Source organism: Carassius gibelio, chromosome A15 (assembly GCF_023724105.1).
Source record: "Carassius gibelio isolate Cgi1373 ecotype wild population from Czech Republic chromosome A15, carGib1.2-hapl.c, whole genome shotgun sequence".
Lineage (NCBI taxonomy): Eukaryota > Metazoa > Chordata > Actinopteri > Cypriniformes > Cyprinidae > Carassius > Carassius gibelio.
In genome coordinates, this window is record NC_068385.1 from 20,207,014 (window position 1) to 20,232,535 (window position 25,522).

Sequence of the window (25,522 nt, forward strand, 5' to 3'; positions counted from 1 at the left end):
GTTGAACCAGATGTTGGGCAGCTGGGACTCCAACCTCAGACTCCTGCTCAGAAAACAGAGGAGGTTGATACCCATATTGACACTCAAAAGGTGACATACCCGTTGAGGAATGGCGAAGAGTATTGTGTGCGAATTCCGCCCAAATTAGGTGTTTACTCCAGGACGTTGGGTTGGATGAGACCAGGCATCTCAAAGTTGTCTCAATTTGTTGATTAGTTCGTTCAGTCTGTCCATTAGACTGGGGATGAAACCCTGATGACAGACTGGCTGTAGCTCCAATCAGCTGGCAGAAGGCCTTCCAGAACCTGGAAGCAAACTGGGGACCACGGTCTGATACAACATCTTGGGGAAAACCATGCAACCTAAACACATGCTGCAAAACAATCTCAGCAGTTTGTGGAGCTGAAGGAAGTTTTGGGAGTGGTACAAGGTGGCAAGCCTTTGAAAATCTATCCACCACTACCAGGATCACTTTGTTACCTTGTGAAGGTGGTAGGCCAGTTACAAAGTCCATAGAAATATGTGACCATGGCCGAGCAGGAACAGGGAGGGGTAGCAGGAGACCTTGTGGGCGGGATCTGGAATCCTTATGCTGAGCACAAATTGAGCAGGCAGCCACATAGGCTCTGATGTCTTCAGCCATCCTAGGCCACCAGAAACGTCTGCCAATGAACTCTAGGGTCCTACTAGATCCTGGGTGGCATGTAATTGATGAGGAGTGTCCCCACTGCAAAACATCAGACCGCACTGCTTTAGGTACAAATAGACGGCCTGGAGGTCCATTACCTGGGTCAGCCTCCTGCTGCTGTGCCTCTCTGACGATGGACTCTATTCCCCATCTGACTGGTGCCACAATCTTGGAGGGGGGAATGATCTTTACAGGGCTTGAGGTCATGTTGGGTGGGTCAAACTGCCTGGAAAGAGCATCAGGCTTTTGATTCTTTGATCCTGGTCGATAGGAGAGAACAAAATCAAAGCGGTTAAAGAATAAAGCCCATCGGGCCTGGCGAGAGTTAAGTCTCTTGGCTTCTTGGATATAGGCTAGATTCTTGTGATCGGTCCATACTACAAAGCAGTGTTTGGCTCCCTCCAACCAGTGCCTCCATTCCTCCAGTGCTAGTTTGACAGCTAACAACTCCCTGTTACCAATATCATAATTTCTTTCCGCAGATGAGAGCTTGTGTGAAAAGAAAGCACATGGATGTAACCTGTTGTCTTTTATGGCTCGCTGGGAAAGTACAGCTCCTACTCCTATCTCTGAAGCGTCCACCTCCACTATGAAGGGTAACTCAGGGTCTGGAATGGTAAGTATGGGTGCTGAGGTGAATCGGTCTTTAAGTTTGCAGAAAGCCTTTTCAGCCTCATCTGTCCACTGAAAACCCTTAACACTCTTCCTAGTTAGAGCCGTAAGTGGAGCAGCAATTGCACTGAAATTTCGAATGAACTTTCGATAGAAATTGGAAAAGCCAAGAAAACGTTGTACCTGCTTGGCGGAGGTGGGCTGAGGCCAATCTCTAACTGCTTGGGTCTTTGCAGGGTCCATCTGGATATGACCTTTAGACACAATGAAACCCAAAAAGGAAACCTTTTGAACATGAAACTCACTCTTCTCCAGTTTGACAAAGAGATGGTTTCTCAGGAGTTGCTGAAGGACCAGGCGAACATGCTGCACGTGTTCCTGTGGGTTCTTGGAAAAGATAAGAATGTCATCCAAGTATACAAATACAAATCTGTTTAGCATGTCTCTTAGCACATCATTAATCAATGTCTGAAATACCGCAGGAGCATTTACCAAACCAAAAGGCATAACTTGATACTCATAATGGCCAGTGGGTGTATTAAAAGCAGTCTTCCATTCATCACCAGTACGGATGCGGACCAGATGATATGCGTTGCGAAGGTCCAGTTTAGTAAATATAGTAGCCCCCTGGAGTAACTCAAAGGCAGTAGACATCAATGGAAGAGGATAACGGTTCTTTATGGTAATCTTATTAAGGCCCCTGTAATCTATACAAGGTCGGAGACCACCATCCTTCTTAGCAACAAAAAAGAAACCAGCTCCAGCTGGTGATGTTGAAGAGCGAATAAAGCCAGATGCCAGAGACTCCTGTATGTAATCCTCCATGGCCTTTCTCTCTGGTGCCGAAAGGGAAAACAATCTTCCTCTAGGGGGGCACGTACCAGGCAACAAGTCTATGGAACAATCGTACGGTCTGTGAGGTGGCAAAGATAAAGCCTTCTTTTTACTGAATACCTCTAACAGGTCTGCATAGTCTGGGGGAACACATGAAAACTCTGGAGAAGTCCTTGGTAACTGTAGAGCAGACATTAACCGGCTGGGGGTAGCCTGAAGTAACTCGGGAGAAACAGAAATTCCAAGAGATGAGGCAGAGAGACACTTATCACAGTCAGGCCCCCATTTGAGAATGTTACTGGAGGGCCAGTCTATCTGGGGATTATGAAGGACTAGCCAAGGGAACCCCAGGATTAAAGGGAATTCGGGTGACTTGATTACATAAAACTGTATAGTTTCTAGGTGACCCCCAATCCGGAGATATAAAGGAATAGAGCGCAGACTCACCTGTCCAGACCCCAGAGGCCTCCCATCCAGTGCAGTGATAGTCAGGGGGTCATCAAGGTTGGTGAGAGGTACTTTAAGACGTTTGGCGACTTCCAAATCCATAAAGTTACCAGCTGCCCCAGAGTCTATGAATGCCTTTAGAGGATGTAACTGATCTTTCCATAAAAGATGAGTATTCAAGAGAGCCCCAGAAGAAATTGAGTGGGGAGAGGTTGCTTTTCTCGTCACAGTCCTCCCTTCCCTGGACGAGAGTTGGCTTTTCCCGAGAGAATTGGGCAGGAAGCTCGAAAATGGCCAGACTCACCACAATACAGGCAGCACCTCTCTTTCATCCTGCGGTCCCGCTCGGAACGGGTGAGCCGTGACCGGCCCAACTGCATTGGTTCCTCAGTGCAAGTTACATACGTGGCAGGGAGGTCAGGAGTCATGAGGGGTGCCAAGGATCTTTGACTGGGGACATTTCTAGAAGTTTCAGTGCGCTCTCTACGCCTCTCTCTAAGGCGATTGTCCAGTCTAATGGCCATATCAATCAGGGATTCTAGGTCTGTCACAGGGTCCCGGGCTGCCAATTCGTCCTTAATATCATCAGCCAGCGCCCGAGTGAATGCCACAGTAAGTGCCTCTTGGTTCCAGCCACTCTCCATAGCTAGAGTTCGAAATTCCACAGCTAGTTCAGCAACACTTTGAGAACCCTGGGTCAACTGAAGTAGGCGGCTAGCAGCCTCACGTCCACACACAGGATGATCAAACACTCGCCTCATCTCCTCCATAAAGCGCCTGTAATCTGAACAAACTACTGGTTGTGGAGACTGCTCCCACAAGGCAGTTGCCCAGGCAAGGGCTTTCCCAGATAAAAGAGTAATAATATAAGCCACTTTACTACGTGCTGTTGGGAATCTATTAGGCTGCAATTCAAAGTTCAAAGAGCACTGGGTGAGGAAGCCCTTACATCTGCCGGGGCTTCCATCATACCTTTCAGGATGAGGAAGGTGGACATCTGAACCTTGCACTGCAGTGATAGGAGGTGCTGGTGGGACCTGGGGTTGAGACTCAGCCTCCTGCTGTGGGTTTGAAAGAGACTGAAGATGATGTAGGATTTCCGTGATTGCCTGACCCAGCTTTGAAACTGCCACCTCTTGTTGTGCAAGTACTTGTTCATGTCGTTCCATGGTGGCTGCCTGGCTTGAAACAGCAGCAAGGATGCGCTCTGCATTTGATAAAGGTTGGTTCTCCTCTGCTGGGCTTGTATCCATGGTTCAGTCCTACTGTTATGATCCAGATGGGGATCGAACTCAGGTATGTATTGTGTATAACCTTGGCACTAACCACTACTCCACTGAAGCAGGTATCCCAAATGCAGAGGAAATAACCAAGAGGCTCAGAGTCTGACTCCTAAAGATCTTTACTCAAAACAAAACAAAAACTCCGTCCTTAAATGTCAGACAAGAGAGAAATCCAAAGCAACACTCAACAGAAGACAGCTAATTCTCTAACCAAAAATCCTTGGCAGCATCAAACTCAAAAAGACTTTAGGACTGAACAAGAACAATAGTCAGTGAGGCATTTAAATAGGGTGTGCAATTAGCAAAGAATCAATACAGGTGTGCTACAAGTCTCTAATAAAGAGGTGATCTGGGGTTGAAAGTACGCCATCCAGTGGTGAAACCAGGCAGAACATTACAAATGATGATGATGATAATAAACGTTTCTTTCTTTTTTTTTTTTTTTTGGTAGAAAATAAGATTGTTAAAAGGATTTCTGAAGGATTGTATGACTGGAGTAAGGATGCCTAAAAATTTGTTTGAAAGTCAGCTTTGATTGTTTAACTGCTCCCCCAAGTGGATATTAAATTATGTTGTGGGATAATTAAATATATTCTTAATAAACTACAAACATAAAATTATATATATTTATTTTGTCCTCACATTCTTTCTTGTAACTCCTCACTCACAGTGGCACAGCTGAATGAGAGGCTCATTATGCAGCTAATTATGCAGGGCTTTGTCTTCTCAGGTGTAAATCACAATGATATTCATGATAGTTGAATTAAAATAACATTTGCTAAGAAAATTGTAATGCAGGTAATTCAGAGAAATTACAAAATTGAGGCAAACATGTAAAACACTGAATCAACATCATCAACAACAACAACAAAAGGATTTAGAATTTTCTTTTTACAGAAATATAATGTATGTGTCAGCAGGAATTATTAATTATTATTATTAATATTAAATACATTTTTATATTGTTTATAATATTTATTTTAATCCACCAAAATTAATTCTGAGAGCTTTATTTCTACACAGCAAAATCCCCAGTGTTAATTTAACACTCTGAGTGTGGACTCATATAAACACTGAAGCAGTGTTAAAAGTAACACTGAAGCAGAGTTGAAGTTAATTATTAATTATTATTATTAATATTAAATACATTTTTATATTGTTTATAATATTTATTTTAATCCACCAAAATTAATTCTGAGAGCTTTATTTCTACACAGCAAAATCCCCAGTGTTAATTTAACACTCTGAGTGTGGACTCATATAAACACTGAAGCAGTGTTAAAAGTAACACTGAAGCAGAGTTGAAGTTAATGAGATAATTAAGAAGTTAATTGAGTTATGATTGACCATTATTGAAGACACCTGATGTTAACAAGCAGAATCACCAACCAAGAAAATCACAATTTGTGTGTCACCATTATAGTGGTCAGTGTTTGCTTTAGTTGGGATCTTGGCTTATGGCTTTTTACTTTTAAAATGTGTTTGGCAAGTCAAGAGCAAAAGTCATCGGTGTTTTAATGTAATTGTTGCTTGACTGGAGTTGCTGAACTAATTTACAGTGTTTTCTCTAAATATTTTTCCATTATTGATTGTAACAGCTTTGATTCCACAATGAAAGTGCCTGCATTTTCTATTAATTTTGTAGCCAACTCTTGCAAGTGGTTCAGTTTTTTTTTAAACTCTTTATTTTAGGCACACACAGATAACAAGAATCAGCGTATGAATCTCAACCACGGTGACAAACAGCATATTCGGTAACACTTTATTTTGATAGTCCACTTTAGACATTCTACTAGCAGTAAGTACCTTTGCAACTTCATGTCAACTAGCAGTTAGTAGAGTATTAGTAGACTGTCTGCTTAATATCTTCTAATACTTCCTTTTCAACGTATTGCCAACTTATACTAACCCTTAACCTACCCCTAAACCTACCCTAACAGTCTACTCTGAGAGTTAGAAGACATGTAGTTGCACATTTCTGAGATTTAGTTGATATGTAGTTGACATGTAGTTACAAAGTTAGTTACAGTCAGTAGAATGTCTAAAGTGGACTATCGAAATAAAGTGTAACCGCATATTCAGATAAACAGACCAACTCTGAACATCACAAAACAAGATACAAAAAATTCACATAAAAACAGCAGAAATAAATTATAGTTAGAACAAAAAGTTAAAAAGACAGTTCAGCTCATAATATATTCATGCCGCAATGCATGATGGGAGCCATGGATGAGTTTTTATTGGCTACAACATGCTTTTTTGATGGTCACCATTGTTGAGATGCTCACGCTGATTCTTGATGTCTGTGTGTCTAAACGAAATTTATGTACACATTAAAGAAACCCAAACTCAGCCATTCAGGTCACTCCATGACAATTAGCTCAAACCACAATCCATAGCACACATGGATGCCTTTGCTCTGGTCTGTATGTTATAACTCAGTTACCACAGCCACACAAAGTCTAAAGTAAATTAGAAGGGTCAAGATCCCAACTAAAGCAAACACTGACCACTATAATGGTGACACACAAATTGTGATTTTCTCGTTTGGTGAGTCTGCTTGTTAACATCAGGTGTCTTCAATAATGGTCACTTCTTAATTATCTCAGTAACTTCAACTCTAAACACTGGTTCAGTGTTTATATGAGTCCACACTCAGAGTGTTAAATTAACTAAATTAAGGTGCATGACTTTCAGTGTAGCTTTTTAAGATAAAAAAATATAAAAAAGCAGAAGGCAAGAAGTGTAAGTTTGGCTAAAGTCATGAGGGACCATCCCATCTGTTTCAGTAACAGCTGAATATATTAGTGCGTCCTGGTGAGTGTCTGTTTGGGAATCATGTCTGTCATTTAAAATGAAGAAAGTGGGAATATGTCCTGATGGAGGGTCGCAGCTAGCAATTTTAACAAGTAATCAGTGAAAGTGCTTAACCTTTAGAAAATGTTGAGCAGCCTCAGGAGGTCAATCTAAATATTACATGACATTTTATTTTCTGTTCATTTTATGAGATTTGCAGATTGCCTTTTAGAATTGCATCCCTGTTAACAAAATGTTATAACATTAAATATAAACTATAAATGGACAAAATGTATAATATTGAAAAGATAAAAGCATTTTTCTTATAATAAATTCAGTAAAAGTTCAATTAATTAATTATTAATTTTTTTATTTTATTTTTTTGGTGGAATATTGTTAATAGGATTTCATTAGTTACTGCTATAATTAGAAACAGTACCAACTGATTATGTCAAAATCACTGTATGATTTTAATTTATATCAAAGACATGGAGGTTGAACCCATTTGAACAAGTAACACCAATGACATAACCAGTAAACTACACAGACATTATTTGTCATCTACAATAATAAACTCTTGCTTCAAGAAAGACAGTTTTGACATAACAGCGATGGTAAAAATGATATAATCTTTTTCATCCCAGAGAAAAGAAAATCAGGTTTGAAGGGTCATCATGTGCTCTTCACAGCTGAAGTACTAAACACTCAGTAGCATTACTCATCCTCATCCAAAAGTAACCTGTGCAGAGTCAAAAAGCTCTTGTCTGCCAGAGGCATACGTTTGCCCCCACCATGATTTTGATTATCTCTTATCGGAGCAAATGTCAACACTCCAGAGCATACTAATGAATTTAGGACCAATTCAGTGTGGAAAAAACTTGCTTGAAAAAAACTTGCTTGCTTGCTTGAACAACAAGTAAGTCTGTAACCTTTAAGTAGTTTTACATTAAAGTGCTGCCATCATTAACTGTGATGCTCATAACCAATATTTCTTAGGGAACACTTACTATTAACTATAGGATGGCCATATGCGCCGTTCATACAGGACACATCCCGGCCAGGATTTTAATATTGCCTAAAACATCCAAAGCAGTTTGACCTATAACATGTAGGAAATGTTCATAATTGACTAATTGTGGGGCTGCGCGTTAGAAGGTGAGAACTACAGGGAACGATCAAATCGATTGATGCAAAGCAAATGTTTGTTCGGTAGATTTTTTACTTGAATTGTTGCTGCACACCGATCAAAAAAAGACACCAAAGTAGGTTCGTGAGAGCGAATCGAAAGCATTAGGTGCTGTCTGCTCTGCTCTCTACAGCTCATGAATGTCACACAACCTGGATATTTTAGGCAATATTAAAATCCTGGCCGGGACGTGTCCCATATGAACGGCGCATGTGGCCACCCTAATTCACTATGACTTTTCCATTAATAAATTTCTAATTAACTGCTTATTAATAGTTAGTAACTAGGTGTTAAGTTTAGGTATTGGATAGGATTGGGGATGTAGAATAAGGTCAATGAGAATAAGGCATTAATATGTGCTTAATTAGTACTAATAAATAGCAAATATTCTAGTAATATGCATGCTAATAAGTAAATAGTTAAAAGACCCTAAAATAAAGTGTTACCATTTCTGCTGTGGAACAAAAAAGTAGACGTTTAGCAGAATGGCTAAGCTTCTATTTGACATACAGTTTTCTCCAGATTTATTCTAAAGCCATACAGACCTATTTAAAAGCACAGGTCCCAGTTAGAACCAAATAATTTTAGGTCACACTTTAGTTTGGTGACCAATTATCACTGTTAACTAACTATTAGTCGTGGCCTAGTGGTTAGAGAGTATGACTAACCCTAAGGTTGTGGGTTTGAGTCTCGGGCTGGCAATACCACAACTTAGGTGCCCTTGAGAAAGGCGCTGAACCCCCAACTGTTCCCCGGGGATCGCTGCATAAATGGCTGCCCACTGCTCCGTGTGTGTTCACTGCTCTGTGTGTGTGTGTGCACTTTGGATGGGTTAAATGCAGAGCATGGGTCACCAAACTTGGCTGAATGTCACGTCACTTTCATTATTAAAGGGGTCATATAATGTTGTTAAAAAGAACATTATTTTGTGTAATTCTGGTCAAATTGGTTAAATTCAGTTGTCATCAGGTATTTGTCTTGCTGTATTTACCATATAAAAGCTGATTCACACCATTTTTTAGGTTAGCTCTTCTACTGAGAACTCTCGGACGAACATCAAACATCCACATTTGCATGGAACATATTCCAATTATGTAATTTCATAAAAATTTTCAAGGACTCATCTAAAAAGTTAAACCTTCCATTGGGAATCATTCCAGTACTAGGGTTAGCCGAAGCCAGGAGTGCTTTAGAGCCAAAACTAGATTGTACAGCTGAACAGTGGCTTTGCTTCATTTTTAAAAGTCTTAACAGCCCCTAAAGTCCACTGGAAATTGCATGACTAGGGCAGTTTTCTTCCCTATGATAAAGAATTTCCTTAAAACAGGAAGTAGTGCTTTTCCCTTTTAAAAATACATTCTTATCCTTTGGAACAATTTTTATCAAAAAGCTATACTGCAAAATTAGATAATAAACTCATATATGGTTCACTAATAATAGCTTTAGTACTATTAAACTATCATTATAAAGCTATGGACTATATATCGCAACATGTGTTGACTGTTACTGCATAATTTCTCTGAAATTTGCATTGGACGTCTGCAAATGTGTCCACGCACTCAGAGCTTCATGGAAAATAGATTTTGTCTTTCAAGATTAAGTTAAAATTATTGTTTTTATCCTCATAAGGCACAGTAAAGATGTGAAATGCTGATTAAATGAAAGTGTACCCTCATCCCAAATCCCAGAAACGCACGTCTGTCACAATGACAGACTTCAAAGCAATTTAAACCTAGAGACTATAATCACATTGTGAAACCTTTGCATAATTATGAGGGGTTAAAATAGAGGAAGGAAAGCAATGAATAGAAGCGCTGGTAGAAGGGGCCTGAATCAGCTGCTGTGCTTAAATGAGGGAAATAACGAGGCTGCTCTGAGGGCAGGGAGGTGACTTACAGAAAAGCTTTTTAATTCCTTGTCTATTGCAGTGTATCAGTCCGAGGTGTTGAATGAAGCAGCACTGTAGATTCTAGCACCAGATGAAGTGGTCAGTGTTTTGTGATGATTGAGTCTTATCTTCCTGTTGACTTCTTGCATGCATAAGAAAAGACACAATTCCTTCTAAATAGCAACCACAGTACTTAATCAAATCCTATATATTCAAAAACACAATATCTCTTTTTGCAACTATGACAACTTTTTTCCTCCTTCACTAAAAATACTAGGAAGTAATGAAAAAACTAAATTAAATGACATCCTTTTAGCCGTCAAAAGACACATTGTTTCTATGTTTTCCTGTCTTGTGTTTTGTTTTAGTTCCTGTATGCCATTATTTTGCCCAGGTTATGTTCCCGGGGGGTATTCCAGAAAGCAGGTTATGTGACATACCCGGGTATGTTTAAGAGTAATTAAGCGGATAACCTCAACTTTCGGTTCCAAAAACAGAGGTAACTTTCAGGGTATGTTAGTAGTCAGAGCAACTCACTCTCTTAACTTAACCTGCAGAGCAGTTCCTGGGTTAGTTCACTTCAGCAAGCTTTCAGTTAGTGCACAACATTATATAATATTACAATATGTAATATAGCCTTTCAAATATAGTTAATGAGGAAGCGCTAATAAGTAATAAATAAAGTAATATATTATTCTAATATGATTATTTCTTTTATTGGAATATATAAGAGTTATCTTTATAAATTATAAAACACTATGACAAGGTAATGTTTAACTTGTATATATTTATTTATTTTATTTATTACATTTTATATTATTTCACACGTGGGTTGGCATTTTCTTTAATATCTAAAATCGAAATCAAAATACATAATATATAATTAGCATAAAACAAACAATATAATATACATTCTCAATGATTAAAGATTAAATGGAAATAAATAAAAAATGATTGCACAGCCATCAGTTAGGTGGTGATATGCACTAAGCATGTAAACAACTAATGAACAAAGAAGAAGAAAGAAACAGCTTGTTGCGCTTTTTCTTAGCGTCTGTTTCTATAGTGAATCGTCGATTCGTCGCTCTGTTGAGAATGTCTTGAGTCTCAACCAGGAACATACTCTGAGTTGAATGAACTTACTCCCGGACGCATTTTTGGAACCACCTACCTCGAGTCAGCAAGGTTTGGAGTTAATCAACCGAGAGTTCAGGGTTTAGTTCACTGTAAGTTAACCCTGCTTTCTGGAATACACCTACGGTCTCTTTTAGCCTTATTAGTTTACCGTGATCACCAGTGTTTGGTTAATTATCCTAATCTGTCTATGTATTTAAGTTGCTCCCTTTCCGCCATTCGGGTTGAGTTTTGAGTCCATTATTAAGCTGTGAATTTTGGACTTTACCTGCTGTATCCTTTGCTTGGCTTAACACAACCTGTGACAATAAAAAAAGCTTGTTTCTTCTAAATTCTTTTCTTTTCCTATCAGTTATTATGATTCAACTCTGTCAAATGGGTAAAAAGGGTGAACTGCATATCCAATCAATATTATTTACACAGACAGCATTCGTTTTTGATGAAAAATTAACTGAGATTACAGGATGGGTTTTAAACAGCTAAATGTCAGAAGAAATGTTACAATCTGACAGAAAAAAAAAACAAAACATGTTGCACACTTCACGTTTTAAAAGCAGTATCCAGTTTGTAGCTAGCTAGCTATTAAATGTTCTAATAATGAGCAAAAAGCTTCATCATGTTACCTGTGCCGTTGTAAACTTATAAACTCATTGAATGTAAAATACGAAAAGAAAAGCTTCCCAGTTAGAATTTTTTTTGTTCTAAAAATGTTCTAAGAACATTACCATTGTTCTAACAATGTTTTTAGTGGGTAGTTTTATTTTTGTTCCCAGAATATTCTCTCAAAAGAAAGGATAACTTTCTCTAAAAACATTCTAAAAATGTTTATTAATAACATTATTAGAACATTATCCCCTAACATTCTAAGTAAGATTTAAGCAGAGGATTAGATGTTGATGTCTGTTTTAAAGTAATAGTTTGATTTGATGTCACCATAATGGTGGTAAGTGTTGGCTTTAGCTGTGTAATTTGACACTTGACTTGGCAGTGTTGATCTTTAGCTGCTGTATTTTTTATTGTGACAAAAACAACAAGAGGACGTTTGGATGACGCTGATTGCTTGCTTATGGTAAGACATCACCACATACGTGGTCTGGTTACATGGTTTCACCCAGTCTAATGTATGGGGTTAGTTGGTATTATTTATTAAAGTGACTCAATGGGTCAACAGCCTGAGACCCAGCTAAATTTGAAGCAGATAATTTCAATAATTCGAGAAATGTTTTTTTTTTGTCTTAGTCACACAAACATCAAGATTCAGTGTATGACTCTCAACAATGGTGACATGCTTCATGCAGCAATGTATTCTGGGTTCATCATACAAAACTCATCCATGGCACCCAGAATGCATTGCGGCATGAAGCATGTCACCATTTTTGAGATTCATACACTAATTCTTGAGGTCTTTGTGTAGCTAAGCATTTTGGGTTACAAAGAGGTCCATGAAAAAATTAATTTAAAAAATAGACAAAAATATATATGATATAAATCTGCAGGATCCCTGTGTTGCAACACTTTTGCTATAGTCACTTGCAGTAAATTAATAGCATAGACAATACTCCAGAAAAAAAAACAGTTTAACAGATTGTTACATGACAAAATTTTTAACATCAACAAGTAACCCACATCACGTGATGATGTTTTTAAATTCTCTCCTTTTTCGCCATAACAAATATAGTTACAGCAGTTAAAAAAAAAGTAACATTGAAAAGAGTCATACTGCCTATGTATTGATCACCATAATGGTGACGTCAAACTAAACTATTATTTTCAATAAACCATCAACACCTCTGTTAATCTGTATAATAACTTTTTTATATATTTATGACGGAAATAGTCAATCTTGTTTATAATAAGTGAAATTTGTAATACTGTTTTTGAAGTTATTTACGCTGGAGTTTGACATCAAACAAAGGTCAGGTTTTCACTTTCAACCAACATTTGACTTCTGAGCCCCATCTAGTATGATGGGAAGCTTTATAAGAATGTTAGAGGATAATGTTCTAACAATGTTATCAATACACATTTTTTGAATGTTTTTGGAGAATGTTATCCTACCTTTTAAAAGAACATTCTGGGAACTAAAATAAAACTTGCCGCTCAAAACATTCCCAGAACATGAAAAATTTCTAGCTGGGTTCAGGGTTAAGACATACTTTGCTGTATGAGTGTTACTAGTTCATTTAAGTTTTCCATCACACTGTAAGTTATGTGTTTTTCACATTTTAAACACTTTTTTTCTTGTCCAAAGAGGATAAAATAAAATAAAAAAGAACTAGAGACACTGTTAGCCTGGTTTTGGCAGAGCTCGCCCCCTCCATGCTTCTTTCTGCTGTGACGCTCGGACACTCTTCAAGACTTTCTCTTCTCTTCTTAATCCGCCTCCACCACCACCTCCATCGACTCTTACAGCGGACGACTTTGCAGTTTTCTTCACAAATAAGACAGGAACTATCAGTGACCAATTCTCCACACCGCAGACTGGGGACAACTTCACAATGACCAAAACACACTCTTTCTCCTCCTTCTCCCCACTCTCAGAGATGGACGTTTCCAAACTTCTCCTGTCCAATCATCATACTACTTGTCCACTACATCCACTCACCTCCTTCAAGCGATCTCTTTTTCAGTCATACATTCGCTTACTCACTTTATCAACTCCTCTCTTAACTCTGGAACATTTCTCTTAGCATTCAAGCAGTCTCGGATAAGCTCACTGCTCAAGAAACCGGAATCCCTTCTTCCATTCATTGCAAAGACACTCGAGCGAGCTGTGTTCAACCAGCTTTATATGTTCCTTATACAGGACAACCTCCTGGACAGCAACCTATCTGGCTTCAAAAGTGGCCACTCAACCGAGACTGCTCTGCTCTCGGTTACTGAAGCCCTGCGACTAGCAAGAGCAGCTTCAAAATCCTCAGTACTCATCTTACTGGACCTGTCTGCTGCTTTTGACACTGTTAATCACCAGATTCTCCTGTCCACCCTCAGAAAGATGGGCATCTCTGGAAGCGCACTCCTGTGGGTTAAGTACTACCTCTCTGACAGATCCTTCAGTGTGTCTTGGAGGGGTGATGTTTCTAAGTCAAAACACCTTGCTACTGGGATTCCTCAAGGCTCAGTACTAGGACCACATCTCTTCTCCATCTGCATGACGTCATTAGGATATATCATTCAGAAGCATGGCTTTTCTTATCACTGCTACGCTGATGACACCCAACTCTACTTCTCATTCCAACCAGATGACCCGACAGTAGCTGCTCGCATTTCAGCCTGTCTGAGTGACGTTTCTAGCTGGATGAATGACCATCACTTTCAGCTTAACCTTACGAAGACAGAACTCCTGGTGATTCCAGCTAACCCATTGCTTCATCACAACTTCTCTATACCGATGGGTTCGTCAACCATTACTCCTTCGAGGACAGCCAGAAACCTAGGAGTTTTGATGGATCATCAGTTAAGCTTCACAGACCACATTGCTACAACGACCCGGTCCTGCGGATTTGCCTTATAAAACATTTGGAAGATTAGACCCTTCCTGTCAGAGCAACCCACCCAACTTCTTGTCCAAGCTCTTGTTCACTCCAGACTGGACTATTGTAATGCTCTCTTGGCGGGCCGTCCTGCATGTGCTGTCAAGCCTCTGCAATTGATCCAGAATGCAGCAGCCCCATAGGCAGGCACATACCTAAACTCAGTGGTTAAATCTGCCCTCCAGAAGTTTGTACTCTGCAAGTGAACGACGCCTTGTATTGCCATGCCAAAGAAGTTCAAAATCACTCTCACGGACCTTTTCCTGGACAGTGCCCAGCTGGTGGAATGACTTCCCAATCTCAATCCATAGTCTTTACTCATTTTCAAGAAACATCTAAAGACTCATCTTTTTCGTCGGCACTTAACCTGCTTATACTAGCACTTTTCCTGTCTTTTAATTTATTTAAGAAAAAAAACAAAACCTGGCTATGCCTTCTGTACTAGACTAACTGAGACTTCCCATGGCACTTGTATACTGTTGTTGTTCTCTTGTTGACCTGACTGCTTCTATTGATCTCATTTGTAAGTCACTTTGGATCAAAGCGTCTGCTAAATGATTAAATGTAAATGTTAATGTTTATATCCCCTTCTCCTGATGGCTCTCAGGTGGCTTCTGTTCCCAGGTTCCAGGATCCTCTCCCTCTCCCAACTCTAATAAGCGCTTGGGTAGCTCGCCACAATACATATATGTGTGTGTGTGTGTATGTGTGTGTGTGTGTTTGTGGAAGTATATTTGTATATGTATAGATAGATAAATGGATATATAGATAGATATGCTTTTTAGATAATTTAATGAATACAAATTTGTTTTGAAGTTATGCACAATAGTAATATATTTACATAATTTAATATATTTTTATGTGCATACACATTATGTTTTATATTTACACAAAAAATATGTCGTTGTTTATTCACCCTCATGTTGTTTCAAACCTGTGTGGCTTTCTTTCTTCTGCAGAACACAAAATATTTTCTTGAGGTGAGTTGATGTGGTAAATATATGATGATAGAATTTCCATTTTTGGCTAAACTATGTCTTTAAGACTCATACAGCCATCATGCATAACAAAGAAAGAAATGCAGAAGCCACTCATCAGCACTAAACTCACCCCCCAATTTTTTTTTCCTCACTTCACTTTGTGAATAACTCTCAAACTCCTCCACTATTCATATTATCTCTGATATGTTTTCCCAAATAGAAGGAGAAATGCAAGGAGGGAGTCTGATGAGTTAAGCAAATTAGCATATATATTACACTCTTATTCAAAAAGTGACAAGAGACATTGTTAAACATTTGTCAAATGTATAATTTTAGCCCGTACCGCTGAGTAGAAACCTGAACTGTGGTTTTCAAAAAATATTTTTGTGAGTCCACCTGTGTTTCAGTTTAAATTCCCTCCCTGGTGCTATGACGGCCAGATGGTTCAGTAAGCATAAGGTACCAAATAGTTTTAGTAATTCCTGTGTTGACAGCTGATTCAGTGATTTGTCTTCAAAGCCCTATTTCTCCTCTTCAATTTCATTTTAATTTTCTTTCTTTTTTTTTTCTCTCTCACTCCAATGAAATGTGTTTTTGGGCTGCTAAGGCAGGTGTCACATGTGTTGACAGACTGTTCAGACTAGCAAGTGTGTCTCTACAGATGATTTATGGTACATCAGTCTACTGAAAAACATGTGCTCCGAGTACTAAAGAATCAATTATTCAGCCTAAATATTACTAATTTTGTATAGAATTGCAATTTTGCTCCAGTCAGTTTGACTAGGCGACATGGAAACACGTCCATTAATAGCAGTGATGGAGGTCATAACATTGAACTGTTTCTGAATATTTTACAGTTACAGCCCCAATTACACTATGATTTATTTGGGGTTAGTGCATAGTCCTAACTGCTGGATGGCTGGTGGTTTTCTGTTTATTTATTAATTTATCTAAATTGTGTATTGTGTGTGTGTGTGTGTAATATGAAATGTTAGAATCTGAATCCAGTTTATAGAAAACTGCAATACACAAGGCAAAGAAATCAATATCAAGATGACTATGGTAGGATACGGGGTGGTGATGGCACAGTTGATAAGATGCATGTCATTGGTCGGAGACCAATGTGTCCCTGAGCAAGACACTTAACCTCTAGTTGCTCCAGAGGCGTGCGACCTCTGACATATATAGCAATTGTAATTCGCTTTGGATAAAATCGTCAGCTAAATGAATAAATGTAAAAGTCAATATGATATACACAAGAAGAATTCTGTATTTTTAACGTTTTGTCAAGTCACCTTATTTGTATAGCCTTTTATACAATACTTATTGTGTCAAAGCAAGTGTCGAACAGGAAAATAGATTGTTAATGATGCGTCCCTGTTAATGATTTTCACCAAACTTGATCTTCGTAACGCCTATCATTTAGTCCATAATCAAAGAAGGTGATGAGTGGAAGACTGCCTTTAACACGCCCCTCGGTCACTTTGAATATAGGGTCCTCCCCTTCCATTTAGTCAACACCCCAGCCGAATTCCAGGCCCTTATTAACGATGTATGTATGCTAAATATTTTTTTTTGTGTACCTCGATGACATTCTTATTTTCTCTCCCTCACTCCGAGTTCATTTCCAACATGTTCATCGAGTTCTCCAATGTTTATTGGAGAATCGACTTTTTGTCAAAGCTGAAAAGTGCTCATTTCATTTAAGCAGAGGGAGTCGGTATGGATCCGGCGATGGTGCGAACAGTCACAGAGTGGGCCATTCCTGACTCTCAGGATGCGCTCCAATGCTTTCTCGGTTTTGCAAACTTTTACTGTCATTTCATACGTAACTTAAGCCAAGTCACCGCACCCCTTACTGCTCTGATTTCTGTGAAGTCGTGTTTCAGATGGTCAGAGGTGGCCCAGGCGGTTTTTGACCAGCTAAAGACGCTTTTTACCTCCGCTCCTATCTTACTCCCTCCCGACGTCTCGAAACAATTTATAGTCGAGGTTGACACTTCGGAGGTCGGGGTCAGGGCCATTCTTTCATATCGCTCCTCCATGGATGGGAAGTTTCATCCCTGCACCTTTTATTCTCACCGTTTTATGCCCGCTGAACATAATTATGATATAGGCAACCGCGAACTACTCGCCGTCAGGTTGCCGCTAGACGAGTGGAGACATTGGTTGGAGGGCTCCTCTGCTCCTTTCATCATATGGACCAACCATCGTAATCTCGAATACATACATTCAGCTAAGAGACTTAATGCTCGCCAAGCCCGTTGGGCTCTATTTTTTACGCTTTTCAACTTCTCCATTTCCTATCGTCCTAGTTCTAAGAATGTCAAGGCTGTATGTGGCTCCCTTCATCGGGTGGCAATACAGTAATCCTTACGGTTGTCGATTGCTTCTCTAAATCTGCTCGTTTCATCTCGCTCACTAAACTTCATTCTTCCAGAGAGACAGCCCAGATTATGGAAGATCATGTCTTTAAGTTACATGGTCTGCCCGCTGACGTAGTTTCAGATAGGGGCCCACAATTCTCCACCTTTTCTGGAAGGAGTTTTGTCATCTCATTGGGGCAACTGCCAGCCTTTCGTCAGGGTTTCACCCGCAAACCAACGGGCAGGCCGAGCACGCCAATCAAATTGTTGCTCTTATGCTCTGCAGCCTTGCTCATCATTGTCCCGCGTCATGGTCTGAGCAGTTGGGCTGGGCATAGTATGCACACAATTCCCTCCCATCCTCTGCAACAGGTCTTTCTCCTTTCCATTGTTGCCTCGGCTTTCAACCTCCTTTATTTTCATCTCAGGAGGCAGATTCCAATTCACCGTCTGTTCAAGCCTAAATCGATCGTTGTAGGTGCACTTGGAGGAGGGTGAGAACTGCACTTTGTCGCTCTAACGCCCGCATGCGCATCGCTGCCAATAAGCGCCAAATTAAAGTCCATGTTATGTTTGTGTCCAGCGAGTGTGGTTTTCCACTGCTAACTTACCATTACATTCCGATTCCCGTAAGCTTGCGTCCTGTTTTATCGGGCCTTTTCATATTGTTAAGATCATTAGTCCTGTTGCGGTACGGCTTCGCCTTCCATTCCATCTCGCCGCATTTTCTATTGGGTTTCAGGGTTTACGAGCGAAGAATTCTGTTTTGACTGATACCTCTTTTTCCGGAATGGATTTATGTTTCCCGTTGATTCTATGACTGTTTCTCATTTTCATTAAAAAAGACTGTGATTGAGAATCTCGCCTTTTGGTCCCCTATCTCCAACATAACAGGTACGGCAGCAAATTTATTGATTATTATGCCGGAATGAGAGTAGTATGTAACTACAGAAGAGTCAAGTTATAAATAGGAAAAATATTGAAATTTTTTGGTCATTTTTGAGCGAGATGCTAACAGTCTAAAGTGCTACTGCCAGACCCAGAGAACGGCTGAATGAATTAAAAAATGGTAAAAGGTTTAACAGTTGAAAATTTTAAAGTACTACTCAGTACTACTCTATAGGTACTCAAGATTAACAGGATATTGAGTGAAAACGAGCATTTCACCCCCCCTTTAAGGGAAGTTGAAAAATAAGCCTATTAAAAAAAAACTAAAGTGAAGTGAAGTGTTACTTTTAAGTATCCTAAAACATTTTGCATGGCATCTGTATTGTGAGAGTAATCATTTTGCTTTGTTTTTCTGTATGTTTTTAGTTCTGAGCTCTTCTAATTTTTAGAGAGTGTCTAGATTGATTGGTCTCTCTTGTTTGCCCACAGGGCCCAACAGATGCTGCCTGACACAGATGATTTGATTACAGTATTTTGTAACATGTAGTGACAGGCATCCAAAATCAATATTGCAGCCTGAGCATAAAAAACACTGTCACACATTAGATTTCTATGCTCTTAACTCTGTGTCATATCCACCTGGCTCTTGACAGATTTTTACAGTCAGTGTCAGAAACTCCGGCAAAATCTCTTCACTCGATACAGTGCAACAGAGCTGAGAAGGCAGAAGAATTATTAAAGAAGTTCAGTTAATAAATTGTTTTAAATATTTTGTTAAATTAGATTACATTTCACCAGATTAAGGATAAGACTTTTGAAAGAGTCTCTTGTACTCCATACACGAGGCAAGTCGCTGTGGACAGAGCTGTTTTTGATAAGGTAAAAAGGGTGTTTTTTTTTATACAACCGTTGAAGAATTTTAACCAAAGAATGTTACTAATATTTAATGAAGACTCTGAAGAGTCATACCAACTTGTGAAGGACGAGAATCCGAAATCTCCTTTAAATCTGTTTTTTGGTAACATTTGTACTCTATGAAGCCTGTTTTTATAATACATTATAAGGGTATTCTTAAGCCATTATAATGAATGCAAAATGCATTATAAAAAAAAAAAACTAAAACCTTATGTTGTATCATCTCATGAATATTCATAAGAACAGTTTTAATATATTATAATATTTACTTATTTGTGGTTATAGCTTTTAAGAGTATGATTATTTATAACACAATGGACATTGCATTCACTTTTACAATGGATTAAATTTTAATCGGTGTAAATCGAGATTTTGCTATCTTTCTCTGCCTTTGAGAAAATGGAAGCTCAACCGGGCTGATCTTGAATCTCCTTGTTGTGACGTTGTAACGAGAATTTCTCTGCTTTGCCCGCCCAAATATTTACATATAATTCCGTCGCAATGTCAGCACAGGTGTTACAAACAGACGTTTATGATATGGATTTGACAGCACCGGCACAAACAGTGAGTAACAGTGTTCATTAATGCCTGATCTGTGATCAGTGATTTCTGATGTGTAGCTAATCGTTCAAGTTCACACAGACTTTATTTCTAATTCGTTTTATACTGTTTATGCATCAGTGAATCAAGCCAGTGATAAAGCGATCAACTTCACGTTGTTTCTCGTAGTAGCATGAAACAAATCTGTTATTTAAATTGTGATTTAACTACATAAAAACTATATAAAATAATTATGTAATCAACAAATCCACGATTCGTTAATCTTGACATCTGTAATAGTAAATATATATATATATATATATATATATATATATATATTTGAGAGGGGTTCCACATGTAATATGCATTTCGAATGCAAAGATGTCAGCCAATCACAACAGTTGTCGTTTACTCGGCGTCTCACAGCAGACACGCCCCTTCAAACAGAGCATTCAAGCCAGAGGGCTAATATCAGGATCTAAAAATGCTTTTTATTTCTAAATTTTAAATATAAAAATCATACTAACAATATAAGTACACCTAAGGAAACATTAAAAAGCATTTAAAGAAAAGGAAATAATCCATGTCATGGGACCTTTAAAGTGGACAAAGACCAATTATAAGTAGTAGTAGTAGTAATAATAATAATAATAATAATAATAATATTTTTTTTTCTATCAAACAGCCATTAGATCAGATATCAGATCAGTTGAATGTGTAATATGACACATTTGCTTTGAACTATTTTTTTATTGTAATATCAGTGAGGTTTCAGTCGGGGCCTTGAATAAGCAACTGTAAACTACATACCCCTTACACATCTCTGTAACATCTAACGCAACCATTTGCATATAATTCACATATTATGCCACACACAGGATCTCAACAACAATGACAGCTAATTAACAGATTGGCTAGATTGGTGTGGGTTAAATGCAGAGTGAATTTTTTATGTAGGATATTCCTGTTCACCCTCAACGAAATTAATTATAGGCCATTTTGTTGATATTCCACAAATGAAAATGATACCTAATAATAATAATACAAATTTCACACTATTTAATTTTTTATAGGGTCAGCAGAAAAGGCCCTGCTGACCCTGACGGCTCATCACTGGTAAATATATGCTAACACAGTGTTGTTTGGATGGTCAACCAACAGATAAACTGACTATAAATGTCTTTGCAAGTACATCAGCTTATTCTACCATACTAGATTCTACCATTCTTGAACATAATAATTCTCTAATCAGAGTTAGTTGGCATTCGGTTGCAAAGTTGCTTATAATCGATTGATTAAGGAGACCATCAAAATAAAACGTAATTTTTTTTTTTTCAGTTGAAGTATAAAGCTCACAACAATTAATTAAGATTATAGATCCACAGGAAACACTCAAATAACCCTCAACATCCAACCACTTACAAGCTGTAGTAAGATACTGTGTAGATCTTAAATAATCTCAAGATATGATACAGTCCATTATACAGTACATGAATAGATATTATATGGTGTTCATTGTGTGTTATAAATAATCACTCTTAAACTTTTAACCACAAATTCGTAAGTATTATGATGCATTATAATTGTTGTTATGATGATTCATAAGCTGATATAACATATTATACTTTTTTTTTTTCTTCAATTTTTTTATAATGTTTTATGCAATCATTATAATACGTCAAGAATACCCTTATAATGTATTATGAATACAGGCTTCATAAAAAGTGTTTTTAACCCCATCAACCCCGTCATCTAAATCCAAATCATTTTAAGTATTTGAATTTAAAAAAATCCCAAAGTGTATGTGAAAAGACTCAGTAGCTGTGGTTGGAGGATGGGTCACACAAGAATCCAAGCAAGCACAAATTCCACTATTTTATTTATTCATTCTAAAGTGAGCAAGGTCAGCATGGTCAACTGAGAATTTGGAGTAATCGCACAGCTGAGATGGCACATTTTATATGCTTCATTAAATCCTGCCCCAGCCAATGGCAGATCCAAAACAAACAAAAAACAAATCTGATTTCCACATTCCATCATCAATTCATTTTACTTCTACATTGAATTACAATGTAATCTTACTAGTATTCATAAGCACTTCTATGTTTCATACAATAATACATAATGTACAATGTATACTGAGCATCTAAATCATAAAGCTTTAATGTACAAACAACTATATATATTAAGGATTATGCAGTAAGAAAGTAATAAAAAACATTACGAGAGAGAGAGTGAGAGAGAGAGATTAAAATATAATATTCATATCATATATTTAATATTCATTGATATAGCCCTTTCAAATGGCGAGGACAATACAGTGCCAAGTCGAGGGTAACCGCAGTGCTCTTTGTATTCTGTAACTATTTGCTAACCTCTTTTAGCAGAAATCCATGTTCAATGAAAAGCTTTCAGGAGAGAGAGCAAACCAATGAGTGTTAACTAAGCTCTTTAGATGAGTAGGCCAGAAAAAGAGCCCACTGTCTTTAGTCATTCTTTTGATTTAATGCTGTTAATTCTTGTCAATGTTTCTGCGGTCCTCAGAGGTTCAGGCTCAGCTTTGATCGGCCTGCAATAGACATGCTCTGAGGAGCCTTCTTTTTAACTGAAGGCAACAAGAGTTCAGATGAGGTCAAGAACACTTAGAAAGGAAACATCAGACTGCATAATAAACATGACCTGGACCTCCTGTCTAAACGGGTCACTTTATTGCCCCTCAAGTCCACTTATAATGTTAGTCAAGGTTTCTTGCACCAAAATCCTTTGTAATTTAGTTTTACACCACAGTTTGCACCCTTTGCTTGACCCTTTTAACTGAATGGTTAATTAAATTACATTTTCTGCTGCTGCACTTTTAAGACATAAAGACCGGTTAACTACACTATTGTCAGGGCGATATATATATATATATATATATATATATATATATATATATATATATATATATATATATATATATATATATATATATATATATATATATCCAGGTAAGTAGCAGGTCAGTTGTATCACAGTACTGAACAACAAGATCAGACACCGTGGTGGTGATGGGCAGGTGATTTATGCTCTGACTAGAAGTTAATCAGAATTCTGCAGATTGTGAACAAGTGGGTGGAGCTGAAGGATATATATCCCAATAAGTTTATTAGTTTATGGTAAAACTGTAAAATGTAAATGGAAGGAAATTTCATATGCAATTCATATAATATTTTTTTAAAGTTATTTATTTATTTCATTTATTTATGTGTGTGGTATGTGGTGACTGATTTGGAAGTGTTGGGAACTTTGTTTCAGTAAATGGTCTTTTTGGACTGAGAATGATGTTTTGAGTTCTGAAAATTACAGTATAGTACACAATATGACCTCTTTAATAGAGGACAATTGTCAAAATTTATGAGCGTCCCACACACGGAGTCATTTTAAAGCTCTTTTTTTTTCTGATATGAAGGTTTTCATTAAACTGTGGGTGTGTTAATACACAGTTCCTACCATTTGTGTGAACAGCACTAATTATAGGTTATAGTGACTAGAAAGCTATAATCTGAACAGATGGAATGGGAATAAGCATCAATCATTGCAACACCTACTGCACTTTTTACTAAATATAACTTATGTCAATAGCTTTTGAATCTCAGGTCACATTACATGCAGTTTGATTATATCTGGCACGTTGATGTTTTTCAATACTATATAACGTAATTATTTTCTTGGATGGATTTTGTTGAGTCAGCACTGGCATGCCAGTATTCCAAGTAATATTTACATTACATTTACAATTTGGCGGATGGTTTTATCAAAAGGATCTTTCATTGATTGAAGGTATTCTGTTACTTCTTGCAAGAGGTGCTGAAGTAATGGCCTTATCGATGGCTCTGGATTTGTTTTGGTGGATTGGACAGTTGTCCAGCATACATTTACTCCCTGTAGATGCTTCATGAACCCTGAACCAATGGGCTTCTTATTACAGGCACCTCAGGCTGGGAGCTAATTTAAAACCAGGCTAATGGCATCTTCTGCATTTTTAAAGATTGCTGTAGATCTATGATACCCACCTGCTGCTCGGTCCTTTCCTGTACTGATAATATTGGCTTGTCCTGTTAAGGCAGAATTGCCAAATATACTTTAAGATATATGAAAATTACAGTGCTGTAGGGATGACATATTTTTATGGGCCAAAACAGAGGAAATAATGAATATTTTTGCACTTTTGTTTCCATCATCCTGAATAAGGTGTGTGGAAAACACAATCTCAATATATTTTAAATTTTAGTCTATGACATAAAATACAGCTGTTATACCCAAAGGTGATCTAAATAGAACTAGAGTTTGTCTGGGACATTAAATACCATCACAACAAACAGGTAGACCACTTTTACATTATAATAGCACATTAGAAGATATTCTAATGTTTTAAATAAAATCTAAAAGAGTTGTGAGAAACTTAATTAAAGGGATAGTTCACCCCAAAAGACAATTCTGTCATTAATAACTCACCCTCAAGTCATTCTAAACCCATAAGATCTCCGTTCATCTTCAGAACACAAATTAAGTAAAATGGTGGAAGATGGTAACTCGTGGGAGAATTGTTGAATAAAGTAATTTTTTTTCTTTGTGCAAAAAAAGTATTCTTGTAGCTTTGCAAAATTTAACTTAAACCACTGATGTCACATGGACTGTTTTACCAATGTCTTTACTATGTTTCTAGACCTAGGGATATTACAGTTGCGTTGCTGTCTACGGAGGGTTAGAGAGCTCTAAGATTCCATAACAAATATCTTAATTTGTGTTCTGAAGATGAGCAAAGGACTTACAGGTTTGGAACAACATGAGGATGAGTAATTAATGACAGAATTTTCATTTTTGGATGAGCTAACCCTTTAAGGATGGTGACGCTGAAGCCATGTGGTTTAGTTTGTTTATAACATATGTTTAGCTTTTACTTCTTGTGACTGTATTTAGACTTTAAAAGTAAAATTCATGAATATTATCATGATAAAAAAAAAATATGTAAGACGACAATTTTTGTTGGTCACACATCTTACTTTCTTCAATAATCCTATGGCCAATGGAAAAATCCCATTGGGTTTTTACCGATAGTTCCAGGGTGATTTTGTTGTAGGCTGGCTAACAAAAATACATAATTTTAAGACCTTGTGAAACAGTTTGACAAGCACAATTGCAAGTCATTTCATGTTGATGTATTTTGTGTATTTCATGTCGATGTATATTGAGAGGAAATTAGGAGGAGATACACTAATTGGGCTTGTCCTTTATTAAAATAGTTAATAGGCTATTAGTTATACACAAACATCATCATTGGCTACTTGGTAACGCTAGTCAGTTGCAGTAGCACTGAAAATTTAAATATTTTACTTCATGGGGTTTTAATAAAAATCCTTAGCTTATTCCAGGACATCTTCATTTATTCACCC

The 25,522-nt window shown here is 37.8% G+C and overlaps 1 long non-coding RNA gene across 1 annotated transcript; it reads right to left on the reverse strand.

Moving 5' to 3' along the window:
- Nucleotides 1-249: 249 nt before the first annotated feature.
- On the reverse strand, nucleotides 250-1,598 carry LOC128028745 (uncharacterized). Its single transcript, XR_008187245.1, has 3 exons — nucleotides 1,484-1,598; nucleotides 481-948; nucleotides 250-373 (listed from the first exon to the last, which is right to left on the reverse strand). It is a non-coding gene; the product is annotated as an uncharacterized LOC128028745 (long non-coding RNA).
- Between the last annotated feature and the right edge of the window lie 23,924 nt (nucleotides 1,599-25,522).